Below are 13,944 nucleotides of genomic sequence, written 5' to 3'. Positions count from 1 at the left end.
CAGAGCCTAGGGTTCTATTTTCCATGAGCCAACCGTGACATTGTAACTACCATCCAGACAGGAAATTGCAGGGTATATTTAATTAGTGAATAAATATTCTGTTTGATGCTCCTGCACTGTTCTTACCTGCTGGTTACAGGGTAAATTAAACAATATACATGATGTTCTGTTCCGTTTTCCTGTTTTCCCATCAGAATGCTCAATCTAGACTACCTGTAAATCACTCAATATATCCTTCCTATCGCCTGCAGTTTTCTGCACAACAGTTTTCTGCTAGGTATTAGCACATAAAACTAAAATAAATAGATGAAATAACAAAATGGTTTAATTAATGGACTCATGTGAAAGGCACATGGAAAATTATGATTAAAGTTCATTATCTGTAAAATGAAACCCTGAATGAACAATTAAGCACATTAATATAAAAATACAGCTCTCCGCACCAAAACATGCTATTCAAAAAAACAACTCTAGTCTGATGTCACAGAACTATTCATGGATGAAAGCAGAATAGGATCAGTTTACTGAGACTGATGATGCAGAGATATCGCCTCTCTCCTGCACTGTTGGTAGTGAAACTGCTGCAGGTAGGAGTCACCTGGGGCACTGGAATAAACTGCAGGAATGATGTGCTATGATTATAGCAGGACACACTAATTACAGAGATTATCCAGTTCTGTAGGATAGTTTCTGTGCTTATCCGAGGCACTGTAGACTGTTCGATCTGCAGTCTGGTGATCTGGGTCTGTCTGTCCATATCGGTAACCCAATTATAGCAGTAATGCGAAGTGACAGTGTTTACTAGTGCGGAGCTAACTATCCCCTATTCTCCATCATCCCCCACATTTCCCATGTCCGGGAGCTGACCCTGCCAGCGAGCAGCTCCTTGAGGCACAACCACTAAACAGGGGAGGTATGCTAAAGTCCTACTTTCAGCTGGCAAGGATACTGAGGATGTGCTAGCTGGGTACCAAGGGAAGACACTATGGAGAGAACACTATGCTGCTTCTTTTCAGCCGATGGTTATGACAGAAGAAGAGCACAGACCGAAGGTTAATCATGTATAGTGTGTACACATGAAAGGACAGACTGACTGAAACTTCAGTCGCTCATAAAATCGTTAGAAATAAAAAATTGGTCTAAAATTTTTGTACTGTGTACCTAGCCCAACACGACACATGGGGGATACAAGTGCTAAAGAAATAAATAGTCAATGGAGAGTGAAACAAAGACATAGAAGTAGTGAGAGAGGCTGTGATGCAGAGAATATGTAAAAAACAAGTGAAACAGATGCAAAAGGAGAGAAGAGAAGTACCAAGCAGAGCCGGATTTAGACCTCATAGGGCCCTAGGCAGGATACTGGTTTTGGGACCCCTCTCTGAAACAATCCATAGCACTATATTTTTGTAGCCTACCATATACCCATATAGTTAAGTAGAAGGGAAAGCATGTGCCGTTGCTGCGCGGCGGCACGCCACCAAAGGAGGTGGGGGCGTGACTTGCATTTTTGGGGGCGTACCTAACATGTGAAAAGAGCAAGGCCAACCTGCTGCAGAAAAAGGCACCCCTAAATAATTTCCGAGCAGTCCTGTTTTTTAAGTAGTTGGGTCAAAACAACCTATCAAGTATTTAAGTCAGGACAGAAATACTGTTGTTTGCTAAAATAATACGCATAAATCCAAGGATGTGCCCTTGTCACTTTTGTCCCTCAATCATCACACTATGCCCATTTATTGCCACTTTTGCCCCTTCACAATATCACCTTTGTGCCCTCTCATTGTGTCACCTCTGTGCCCCTGCACTGTATCACCTCTGTGCCCCTTCACTGTATCACCTCTGTGCCCCTTCATTATATCACCTCTGTGCCCCTTCACTGTATCACTTCTGTGCCCCCTCACTGTCACCTTTGTGCCCTCTCATTGTGTCACCTCTGTGCCCCTGCACTGTATCACCTCTGTGCCCCTTCACTGTATCACCTCTGTGCCCCTTCATTATATCACCTCTGTGCCCCTTCACTGTATCACTTCTGTGCCCCCTCACTGTCACCTCTGTGCCCCCTCACTGTGTCACCTCTGTGCCCCTTCATTATCACCTCACCCTATGTGCCTCCGTTTTACTCACCTGTCTTTTTCTCTTTTGTATTCCTCTTTTCTGTCCTCTGGTCTTCTTGTCTTCCTGTCTTCTTTCTTCTCCAGCGCGCAGCTCCTCGGTTAGTCCTCACTGTGGCTGGAAACAGACTTAAAAAAAAAAAACAGTCACGCGATCGAGTGACAGGTCTCGGCAGTCTCTGCTCCCACTGAATGAGGAGATACTGCCGGGACCTGTCACGCGATCACGTGAGAGGGATGGCAGGCGGAGGGGAGCGCTCCTCCCCCGCTCACCGCCAGTCCTGACTGGGCCCTCTGGGGACCGCTAGGCCCTAGGCAGTTGCCTAGATTGCCTAGTGGTAAATCCAGCCCTGGTACCAAGAAAAATAATGGGTGAGACAAGAGTCAGTGACACATGAGGGTCACAAAGGGGTTGTTAAACAGATACATGGGGGAAAGAAGGAATATAGTAACAAAGAAAAGATATGGGGGGTAAAGTGATGCAATATCAACGAAGCCACATGGCACATGGCAAGACAAGGGAGCAGTAATACATGCAATATATAATAATATAATATGTGACAACTTCTATCTGGTATAACTTCATGAGGACATGTAATCATGTTGGTACCTCTACTACCAACACAATTATAATTATCTGGGACCTCTGGCTAATATACTGGTAACACTGGGGATTTTTGGCCATTTCCTGCCTAGAAAACAATTGAAAATTTTCTGTACAAACAAGAACAAACAATGAGTTTGCGAAAGAAAGAGAGGCCAACAATAGCTTATAAGAAGCTACAGAATTCAGCTGCTGAGACTGGAGTAAAGGTACCAGTCCGCCATATTTGCATAACATTGGCCTCTATGGGAGTGTGTCACAATATAAGCCATTTTTTAAAATGAACTAGTGGTCGAAGTGAAAATTTATAAGTTGCGGTATAGAAAATAAAAGTTGATGGAATGTGATAGTTTCACAATGAATTCAGCAGGAGAAGTGTCGGTATGGCATATCATCATATCTCCCCTCACTTCCACCACTGAAATGAACCATGTAAAAGTACATCTAGAGTTTCACAAAAAGCAGGAGAGGGACCCAGTTTTGATGTAAGAAAACGTTTTTGTGGTCAGATGAGCTTTTTTGTATATGTGTGACACAAATCTAACCCTGCCCAGACCTAAAAAGCACCATACCTACAGTGTAGTATGGTGGTGGTAGGAATGACAGAACTTTGCATCGCCAGACCCTATAGCAAAGTTTGGATAGGGTCCTGACCATGCAGCTGTAGCCTTTCAAGTTCCCCACTCTGCACTTCTCAGAATAGGAGAGCTGCTCGGAGGTGATGTGTGTCTAGGGGTGGGTTGGGTGTCTACCGTGAGGGCATTGCCAGGTCCCCCTTACTTCCAGACCCTGTAGGTGGTAGCATTATACTGTGGGACTATTTTACATCAGCAGGGACCAGGTATGTTGTTAAATTAGAAGGACGAATGGAAAATACAGACAAATACAACAAGAGAACCAGTTTCAGTCAGCTAAAAAACTGAAGCTTGGGTGAAAGCAGGTCAGCAAGACAATATACACAAACACAAGGTTAAACTAACATTGGCTCAAAAACAAACAGGTTAATGTCCTACATTGGGCAGTTAATGCGCCAATCTCAATGTGTGGCACTATTTAAAATTGCTGTGCACAAGAGTCATTCAATTAACATGACCAACCTGGTGCAAATCTGTCAGGAAAAATGAACTACAATCATTCACAATCAATGTGGAAAGCTGGTACATGCTTATTGTGAATGACTTAAAGTGGGTATTGCTGCAAAAGGTGGCTCTGCAAAATATTAAAGTGTAGTGATGTGAAGGAGCGATCTTGACATGCCTGCCAGCAATGACGACATTACGAGGGGAGGTTGGTCAACTGCAAGGGAGTCCCCAGAGACTGCCTGTACTGGGAGTTACACAGTACATTTGCCGAACAAGGGAACGGCGCATGAATGCAGGTATGATGACATCACCACACCAGGCAAATACACGCGCCACAAATTATTATTATCTTTTATTTTATCTTTTTTTTATTTATTTATGAGGCACCACAAAGGGTCCGCAGCGTCATATATAGAGCATGGCACAAAATGGTACACGGCATACAGGGCAGTACAAAAACAAAGTGCAATAAGTACAAACTCAGCTGAAACTCAGCTGAGAACAGGTGCACAGGGCAAAGAGGTATAAGTGAGCTCCAGTGCAAAGATAAAATGTGAAGAGAAGGAGGGGGATGAGGAGTGAACAACGCGAGGCTGAACCTGTGCTTAATAGTGTGGGCGACACTAACAGGTGCAGGGCAGTGATGGAGATGATTAGGCAAAGGGGTAGATGTAGTACCCCAGAGCTTGATATATGTGTATGGGTCCCTTGAAAAGATGGAGGCTTGTTGGAGATAACAACAGCGTGACTGACAAGTTTTTCCCTAGGGAACAAGGCAGCAATTTATATATCAAAAGCACTGTGGTGCTGGGGTAAGTCTGTATACTATACTCTATAAGAGTGAGACTTTGTACTAGAGATGAGCGGACTCGGTTCCCCGACATCCGAATTCATCCAAATTCAGCCTATCCGAGTACCGAGCCGAGCACGCTCGGTACTCTCCCGCCCGTTTGGATTCGAAATCGAGGTAAAACGTCATTGTGACGTATTCGTATTTCTGAGCTCGCTTCTCGCGAGATTTGAAAACATAAATACCAGCCTCCACAGCAATCCATCGCCATTTGACAGGGGGAGAAAACAGAGTTAGGTCACACTGGCTATATCAGCGCAGGGACAGAGCAGTAATTGGACACATTATTGTTTCTATTCAATACCATTCTAATCTTAATACCAGTTGTTACAGCAGTAAGAGGAGGATAGAGGAGGGTTTTTGTTCAGTTTCTGGCACTCCAAGTGCTTTTGGGGTGTCCCCCATTCTTTTGCATTAATTTTTCTGGCTGTCAAAAGTCCTATTTGGCAGCAGTGTCAAAAAAATATATTTAGCACTCCAAGTGCTTTTGGGGTGTTCCCAGGCGCGGCGCTACCATTAGGCAGCGTTAGGCAGCTGCCTAGGGCGCCGGGCCTTGCGGGGGTGCCACTGAGGCGGCCATCGGGCATTGAGCAGGCATTGATCTCTATGCAGGCAGCAGCCGCTGCTCTAAAGTAACATCTAAAGCTGCCGGCCGCCGCACAGTTGTGTTAGTTTCAGCCATAATTACAATGTCAGGCTGACATTCACATTTATCGAGAGTCTCAGCAGCACTCCCACAACCCGATAAGCTCCGCCCCCGATAAGCTCCGCCCCCAGATGAGGGAAAGATAAACTATGGTGGGCTGCAGGATCAAACAGGCGTGGATACTCTTACCTGCTGACATCCATATGGAAGAAGGTAAGTGTCAGGGAGGAGAGAGGTAGGGCTATTAATGTTTTGGGAAAAAGGTCTGGGCTGTTAGTTTAATAGTAGGGTGATGCTGCTCAAAACAAAATATAGTTGCATGTTATAAAACAAGTTTTGCATTTCTGCAATATTTAATGGCTTAGTGAGTGTTTCTGACATTTTATTTAAGTACTTACTGTATGCAATTATACATTACATTGCTATTTAATGATACAAATAATGATAAATTAGGTATTATGTTTTTCCACATTGCACGGGGTTAATCATTTAATGGTGGGTGGGAACTATTAATTTGTGAGTAGGGGCTATTTATTTGGGGGTATTTAATATAAAAGTGTTGTCATGGTGGTGCCTATTTAATGTGGGACTATAAATTTATAGTACTGGGATGATTTGAGGGCTGTTAATTGAATGGGAGCAGGCAGAGTTTGAAGAGAAAAGGGGCTATTTATTAAATGTGAATACTACTTATTAAAGGTTGGGACTTTTGGGATGGAAGTATGTCAATTTATTAAATTTGAAAACTTTTAATTTAATGTTGGAGCTCATAGGAGGGAAATAAGTTTATTATTAAATGGAAATTTTATTAATTTAATGTCAGGGCTGTTTGGAGAAATAGGCCTATTTATTAAATGGGAATTATATTAATTTAAGGTCTGTGCTGCTTGCAGAGAGGGAGGCCTAATTATTAAACTTAGGTGCTCTTGATTTGGGGGAGGAAGGCCCAGAGGGTTCTCTCATTGCTAAACTTTCCATAATTCATGTACCTATCCTTTATTCCAAACAGGGCATCAACATCCCAGGATCCAGACAAGCAGCATTTGAGTTTAAGCCACCAGCAGCTGCAGGTAAGGAAAGCTTCAAGAACAGGTAGGAGAAAGCAGGACAGTCTGCCAACAGTCCTGAATATGATGGGGCAGTCCTGATTTTGGGTTTGCTTGTTTTGCTCAGTCCCCATTGCAAGAACATTTGTGAGGTATGTCCTACTTCACACTGCTCTGCTAGTGAAGAGTAAACAACATGCACCTAATAGTAGTGTACGCAGCATTGCCTGTCTATTTGAGCATAGGAAGGGGTTGTAGAGCAGCCTAGCACTGTATAAAATTATAGCAACTCCCCTTACGTGATGGTCATGCCCACCCTGGTGGCATGGAATGGAAACTCCTCTCTACAAATCCTGTGTTTGTTCCTAAACAATAATGCCAGAATTTGTATTAATTTATTTTCAAAAGTCAAGCGTGTGTGTGAGTGGCTGAGAAGATGGTTTTGGGGCGAGCAGGGGCAGTAGGCTGAAGTTTTGCCTAGGGTGCTGTGAAACCTGGCACCGGCCCTGGGTGTTCCCCATTCTTTTGCTTTAATTTTTCTGGCTGTCAAAAGTCCGATTTGGCAGCAGTGTCAAAAAAATATATTTAGCACTCAAAAGTGCTTTTGTAGTGTTCCCCATTCTTTTGCATTAATTTTTTTGGCTGTCAAAAGTCCGATTTGGCAGCAGTGTCAAAAAAATATATTTAGCACTCCCAAGTGCTTTTGGGGTGTCCCCCATTCTTTTGCATTAATTTTTCTGGCTGTAAAAAGTCCTATTTGGCAGCAGTGTAAAAAAAAAAATATTTAGCACTCCCAAGTGCTTTTGGGGTGTTCCCCATTCTTTTGCATTAATTTTTCTGGCTGTCAAAAGTCCTATTTGGCAGCAGTATCTAAAATAATTTTTAGCACTACAAGTGCTTTGAGTTCTCCCATATTCCCCAGTGTTTTACTGTAATTTTTCTGGCTGTCAAAAGTCATATTTGTCAGCAGTATTTCTACAATTTTTTGCACTACAAGTGGTTTGGGCTCATTAAAATGGATTCAAAGCAGTCCACATATGAGCAGAATCAGCAACCAGGTTCTGTCACCAGTCCTGATGGTAATGTTCCCAGTACGTTATCTGTGAAAGGCGATGTAAAAGTACATTGTTTTTTTCCCTGATTTAAAAAGACTCACACCAAAAAAAAAAATTACCGTGTTGAAAAGCGAAAAAGAAATGTAACTGAGGAAAAGTTAAGTGCGGATAAAAAAAAAAATTGCCAACATGCCATTCTACACACGCAGTGGCAAAGAAAGAATGAGGCCTTTGGCTTTCTCTATTAGTGGCAGATCAAAAAATGTTACTGAGCCTTCTTCTTGTACGGACACTCACGACCAAGCAAAACCAAGTAATTTGGAGTCTAAAAGTGGTGCACAACTACTGTTACGCGTGAAAGCCGAGCTGCAAGAAAACAGTAAGGCATTAGAGGATAATGTATGCTCTGAATCAGAAATGACACCAATCCCTGTGGCGAGTCCATCCACCAGTGGTATGTCTAATCGTGAGCATTCTGTTAGTGACAGTGTACCCATAAAGAAAGTTCCTTTCAGCAGTTCTGCTGATGTGTGCCTTAACAGCCCGAGTGCAGCCGGTGATACACCAATTGAGGATGCCACTTTGGAATTAGAAGAGGATGAGGGGGAGATTTGTGTAGGCGACGAGGGCACTAATGATGATGTTGATGATTATGATGCAGACAGATACCAAATTGCCTTTCTCAATTTCTATTTATATTCTAGACTCTATAACGGCTGAAAAATTTTCTATTTTACTCCTAGTGGAGAGGGGGTCTGATGCAGACAGATACCAAACTACCGTGGTCCATTTATTTTTACATTTTAATTCTACAGTCTATGCAGGCTGCTTTTTTTCTATTCAACTACAAGTGGAGGGCGGGGGGGGGGCATAGATAGCCACAAAACCACCTAGGTCCATTTATTTTTACATTCTAAATCTACAGTCTATGCTGGCTGCTTTTTTTCTATTCAACTACAAGTTCAGGGCGGGGGGAGGGGCATAGATAGCCACCAAACTACCTTGGTCCATTTATTTTTACATTTTATTTCTACAGTCTATGCAGGCTGCTTTTTTTCTATTCAACTACAAGTGGACGGTGTAATATACACCCAAAGACGATGGCTACATTGCCAATAGTCAAAGATGGAGGAGGTAGACAACCACATTTGTCTGTATAATTTGCAGGCAAGTGTTAGAATTAAGGACGGCCTACCAGGGATTAAACTGTTTTTTTTCATAATTTATTAGCTTTAGAATTACCTCACTTATCAAAGAAACTGGTGGAGCACTAAATTAGGTTATTTTAGACCAAAAAAATTGTATTTTTTTCAATAATGGCAAAAGAAAACCAAAACCAAAACCAAAACACGCAAGGGCGGTTTGGCAAAACCATAAACAAAACACGACGATAATCCAGATCCAAAACCAAAACACAGGGGTCAGTGAGCATTTCTAATTAATACTTGGTTGACAGAGGAAGAAGTCCAAAGGCGACTGAAGAATATTAAGATAAATAAAGCTCCAGGTTCAGATGGCATACACCCAAGGTTTCTTATGAAGCTAAACTCAGAAATCGCTAGACCGCTATTCTTAATTTTTATAGATTCAATCTCATCAGGCTCAGTACCAAGGGATTGGCGAATAGCAGATCTGGTGCCGTTGTTTAAAAAGGGGACAAAATCACAACCAGGGAATTATAGACCTGTAAGCCTGACATCAATAGCGGGGAAACTACTCCCTTATATTAAGGGATAGTATTCAGGATTACTTGGTGCACAATAATATTATTAGTGGGAATCAACATGGATTTGTGAGGGATAGGTCATGTCAAACCAATCTAATTAGTTTCTACAAGGAAGTTAGTGGGAACTTAGACCAAGGCAGCACAGTAGATGTGGTCTACTTAGATTTTTCACAGACTTTTGATACAGTGCCACACAAGAGGTTGGTTTACAAAATAAGGGAACTGGGTCTAGAAAACATTTGTACTTGGATCAAAAACTGGTTAGAGAATAGGGAACAGAGAGTTGTGATAAATGGAACATTTTCTAATTGGTCAAAAGTTTTAAGTGGAGTACCTGAAGATTACGTGCTGGGGATACTCCTTTTTAATGTATTTATTAATGGCCTTGATGATGGTTTAGAGCAGGGTTGTCCAACCCGTGGCCCAGCACGCCTGTAAATGTGGCCCAGAAGGAGTTTTGGTTGTGGTAAGGGGGCAGCCCTGTTAATGTAAAAAAAAAATCCTGCAAAAAAAAGAAAAGAAAAGAAAATACTTACCTTGCGGTCACGTCAGCTGGTACTCCGGCTCCCTCCCTTGTCTCCTCCTCTGTGCAGTGCTCGCAGTGAATGCCGGGCGTGATGTCATCACGCACAACATCCATTGCGGAGCGCAGCACAGAGGAGTCACCCGCGCGAGAAGAACAATCAGCAGTACAGAATTGGAGAAAAGAAGAGAAGAGGACAGGAGAACAAGCCGATTAAAAGGTAAGTTAAGGGGGATTCTTTTTATTATTTCAATTGACGCTGACCAGTGAATAAAAGTCACCTGGTCCTGGAGCATCATGGACCTTATCTCCCTACTACATACTTCTACTTGTAATACTAATGGGGCATTTTATATTATTCTCTTTAGCCCATTATAAGTTGTTATCCCTTAACTAACATAGTGGTGTAATTATCAAAACAGGTCACAATTTGGGGTCACAGTGGTGTATATGTCAGGTACCGCAGGCCTGGTCAGGGCACCCTGATATACAATGCCTGGCTTAAATACACTTTATTGATATTGCATCGAAACAATACAAAAAGGGATTATAGTATAATAACGAGAGGATTTTTGAACAGGGCGATTGAAAGGTAAGTATAGGGGGATTTAAAAAAAAAAGTGATATATATATATATATATATATATATATATATATATATATATATAATCACTTTTTTTCTCATATATATATGTTAACTATGTTTTCTATGGTTTTTTGGATGATCAGCTGTCGTTATTGTTAGTGTATCTTATGCGCGGCCCAAACCAACTCGTCGTCTTCCAATGTGGCCCAGGGAAGCTAAAAGGTTGGACACCCCTGGTTTAGAGAGTAAAGTTTCTATTTTTGCAGATGACACTAAACTCTGTAAGGTAATAAAATCAGAGCAAGATGTAGCTTCTCTACAGAGGGACTTAAATAAACTGGAGGATTTGGCAGCCAAATGGAATATGAGGTTTAACATAGTTAAATGTCAGGTAATGCATTTAGGGATTGTCATGTGCAAGCTAATTTTTAGGCATAAATCTGCAAATAGGTGTTTGTGAATTATTCCTAGAAATAGTGTCACCTGGCTCTCAGAGAATCTGTTAGATCAATGGGTTTTGTGTATGTTAAACTACTCAGAGGGGGCTGGTAGATAAGGGTAGAACCTTGTACCATTTATGGCAGGACACAAATGTGAAAGCCTTTGAGGATATCTCTTCCAAGACAATGAAATCTAACGTGTTTGGGAGGCCCCAGACAGGCCGACTGCAGAGACCGGGTTGTATGTTAATGACAGATTCAAGCTGTATAGGGTCACAGGAAAATATTCTTACCAGAGGCATGTGTGGTATGCAGAGGAAGGGGAACTTATGACATGTTGTGTGGAGGTAAAATCATGTTTGTAAGCCATACTGTTGAAAAGTTAGGACAGTGTAAAGAAAACTTGACTTAAAAGTATTCCTACAGCAGAGTCATAAAACCCTAATTTGCATTCTACCATCCTGTTGGTTCTGACCTCACAGGGAAGGGGGCTGGGGGGTCCTGCAGCTTGGTTTTAAAACTGTAGTGAAAATGTAAATTCGGGTTCACTCTGAAGGAGTCAATTGGATATTGAAGAGGTCCCATTTTTTCTGCTTCTCCCAGCAACAGAACCTTGATTATAAGTGAGGTATCAATTCTGTGTTTTATCCTTTTTATTTTATAAGAAACAATTGCTCTATATTTGTATGCCTTTTATTATCTGTTTATCTTAAGCATTGTGGATGTATTTTCCATATTAAATTACCCTTAATAAGCTCAAGTCTCTTACGAATTCACGCGACAGTTTGGTCCAGACGCTACATAATTGAAACGGGGCGAATATTGTGGTTTATGTTAACTCTGATTAAAGTAAATTGTGTTAGATTAATTGCTAGGGAGAACCGAAGGCTTCCTAAATAAGAATGTCAGCTCTTGTCAGAAAAAACCTTGGTGGTGGCATAATTAGTATCGCAAAGCTAGTGTGTGGCATAGATAGGGAAGGATTTAATCATTTTAGACAGACCAGGTGGTTGTTTTTTTGGTTAACCCTGTGTCACACATGCATCACGCAGACTCAGGTGAGTGCTGTTCGTGACAGGGATCAAAAACAATAACGCAATCTATAAATTAAATGGAATTAATTTAGGAGAATCTATAATGGAAACGGATTTGGGAGTGCTCGTAGACAGTAGACTTAGCAATAGTGTCAAGCAGCAGCTGCAAATGCAAATAAAGTATTGGCATGCATAAAAAGAAGTAAAAATATAGATGCAAGTGAAGACAGTGTAATTTTGCCACTGTATAAATCGTTGGTAAGACCTCATCTTAAATATGCAGTACAAATCTGGGCACCACTCTTTATAAAAAGATCATTTGGAACTAGACATGGTTCAAAGAAGGGCGACAAAATTGATATAGGGTATGGTTATTAAGTTATGAGGAAAGGTTAGCCAGTTTAGGCATGTTTACTTTAGAAAAGAGGCGTCTAAGAGGAGATATGATTACAATGTACAAATACATTAAGGGTCAATACAGAGAACTTTCATGGGAACTTTTTACCCCAAGGACCATACACAGGACACACGGTCACCCCTTAAGGTTAGAGGAGAGGAATTTTCACAACCAGCAAAGGAAGGGGTTCTTTACAGTAAGGGCAGTCAAGATATGGAATTCACTGCCAGGGAAGATTGTGATGGCAGATTCAATAGATATGTTTAAGAGAGGGTTAGACAATTTTTTGGCGGAAAAGTGTATCCAGGGATACAACCATTAATTAAACTGAAGGATAGTAGTGGATACAGGGTAAAAATAGAACTGCAATATTGGGTTTGGGGGGATTTTCACAATTAAAACAGATTGGTGGTTGCTTACTCTGGATCAATTTCAAATATAAGTGAGGGATTGCAGGAGATCCAAAATAGGTTGAACTTTATGGACTGGTGTCTTTTTTCAACCTCATCAACTATGCTGCATTTACCAATAGGAAATGTGTAGGATATCAATAACCATTTATCAGTTAATTTCAGTATTCGTAGGTTCATAGATGAAGCAGTTCAGCAGTGAGATTTGGTAAATTCTCATTATTATATAATGTGACACATGGGGGTAAATGTATTAACCGTTTCCCTTTACAAGGCAGCGCCGCATTAAATTTAAACGTCGAAGACGCCAAACTCGCGGGTGTTGAAGAACCCGGAGGTTAATACATTTACCCCATGGTCTGATAAATGCCATCAGAACTGCTGCAATATTACATAATGAATCCCTGTAAAAATATTTCAATTTTAAAATTAAAATTACTTAGACTCCACCAAAGTAAGGTAACCCCCTCAGGATAAATGAGGCCTTAAGCCAAACGCACTTAGGGGTATATTTACTAAACTGTAGGTTTGAAAAAGTGGAGATGTTGTCTATAGCAACCAATTAGATTCTAGCTGTCATTTTGTAGAATGCACTAAGTAAATTAAAACTATAATATCATTGGTTGCTATGGGCAACATCTCCACTTTTTCAAACCCACAGTTTAGTAAATATGCCCTTTAAACTCATATGTTTGTGCCAGCGACATTCATTGACCTATTAGAGGTAACGTTCTCTTGCATACTCAAGCCAACAGTATCCGTGGGGAGGGCTTTTGGCTGCTCTATACATTATTTACCCAGTTGCAACTGAGCCTCTGTTGGCTGCACAAATTCTAGAGCAGTAACACAAAAGACATTCAGGATTAATATTCTTGCATATTGTCATTCTTCAGGTTTGGCTGACATTCTTGAGGAACTTCAAAGGTGTCCGAATTTTCCCAGCCCTTCAGTTTCCAGACGGTAATTGAATTTGCACACAGGTGCCTCGGGATCCAAAGGGTTCAGGGGTTACTTTAATGGTGTGAGGTGCCTCGTGATGTCACCTTGCCCCTCCTTGGTGCTGTGGTTGGTACTGGTGGATATGGATCATAAGGCGCTAGATATATGTAAAACAGAACTAAACAGTCCAAATGGATGTCTTCTTAATTCTCTCTTCTTTCTCTTCACCATTTCACAATCGTCAAATATAGACTGACAAAAAAGAAAAAATACATAAAGGTGAAGTACATCAAAGGCTTCTCTGTATCCACCAATGGGGCCCCTCACCAAGTGGGTAATTTTCACCCGAACTCAAAACCCAGTGCAATAAATTGATGTTTATGCAATTACCATGAATTCCTTTAGCCCCCAATGGTATTGTGCTTATATCAATCAGGAACAATATGAGCCTCTTAAGCAGGTTCCCAGAGCAACTCTTCTTATACTCTTCAACCTCCC

Source organism: Mixophyes fleayi, chromosome 6 (assembly GCF_038048845.1).
Source record: "Mixophyes fleayi isolate aMixFle1 chromosome 6, aMixFle1.hap1, whole genome shotgun sequence".
In the NCBI taxonomy this organism is placed as follows: Eukaryota; Metazoa; Chordata; class Amphibia; order Anura; family Limnodynastidae; genus Mixophyes; species Mixophyes fleayi.
This window is presented reverse-complemented; position numbering follows the sequence as displayed.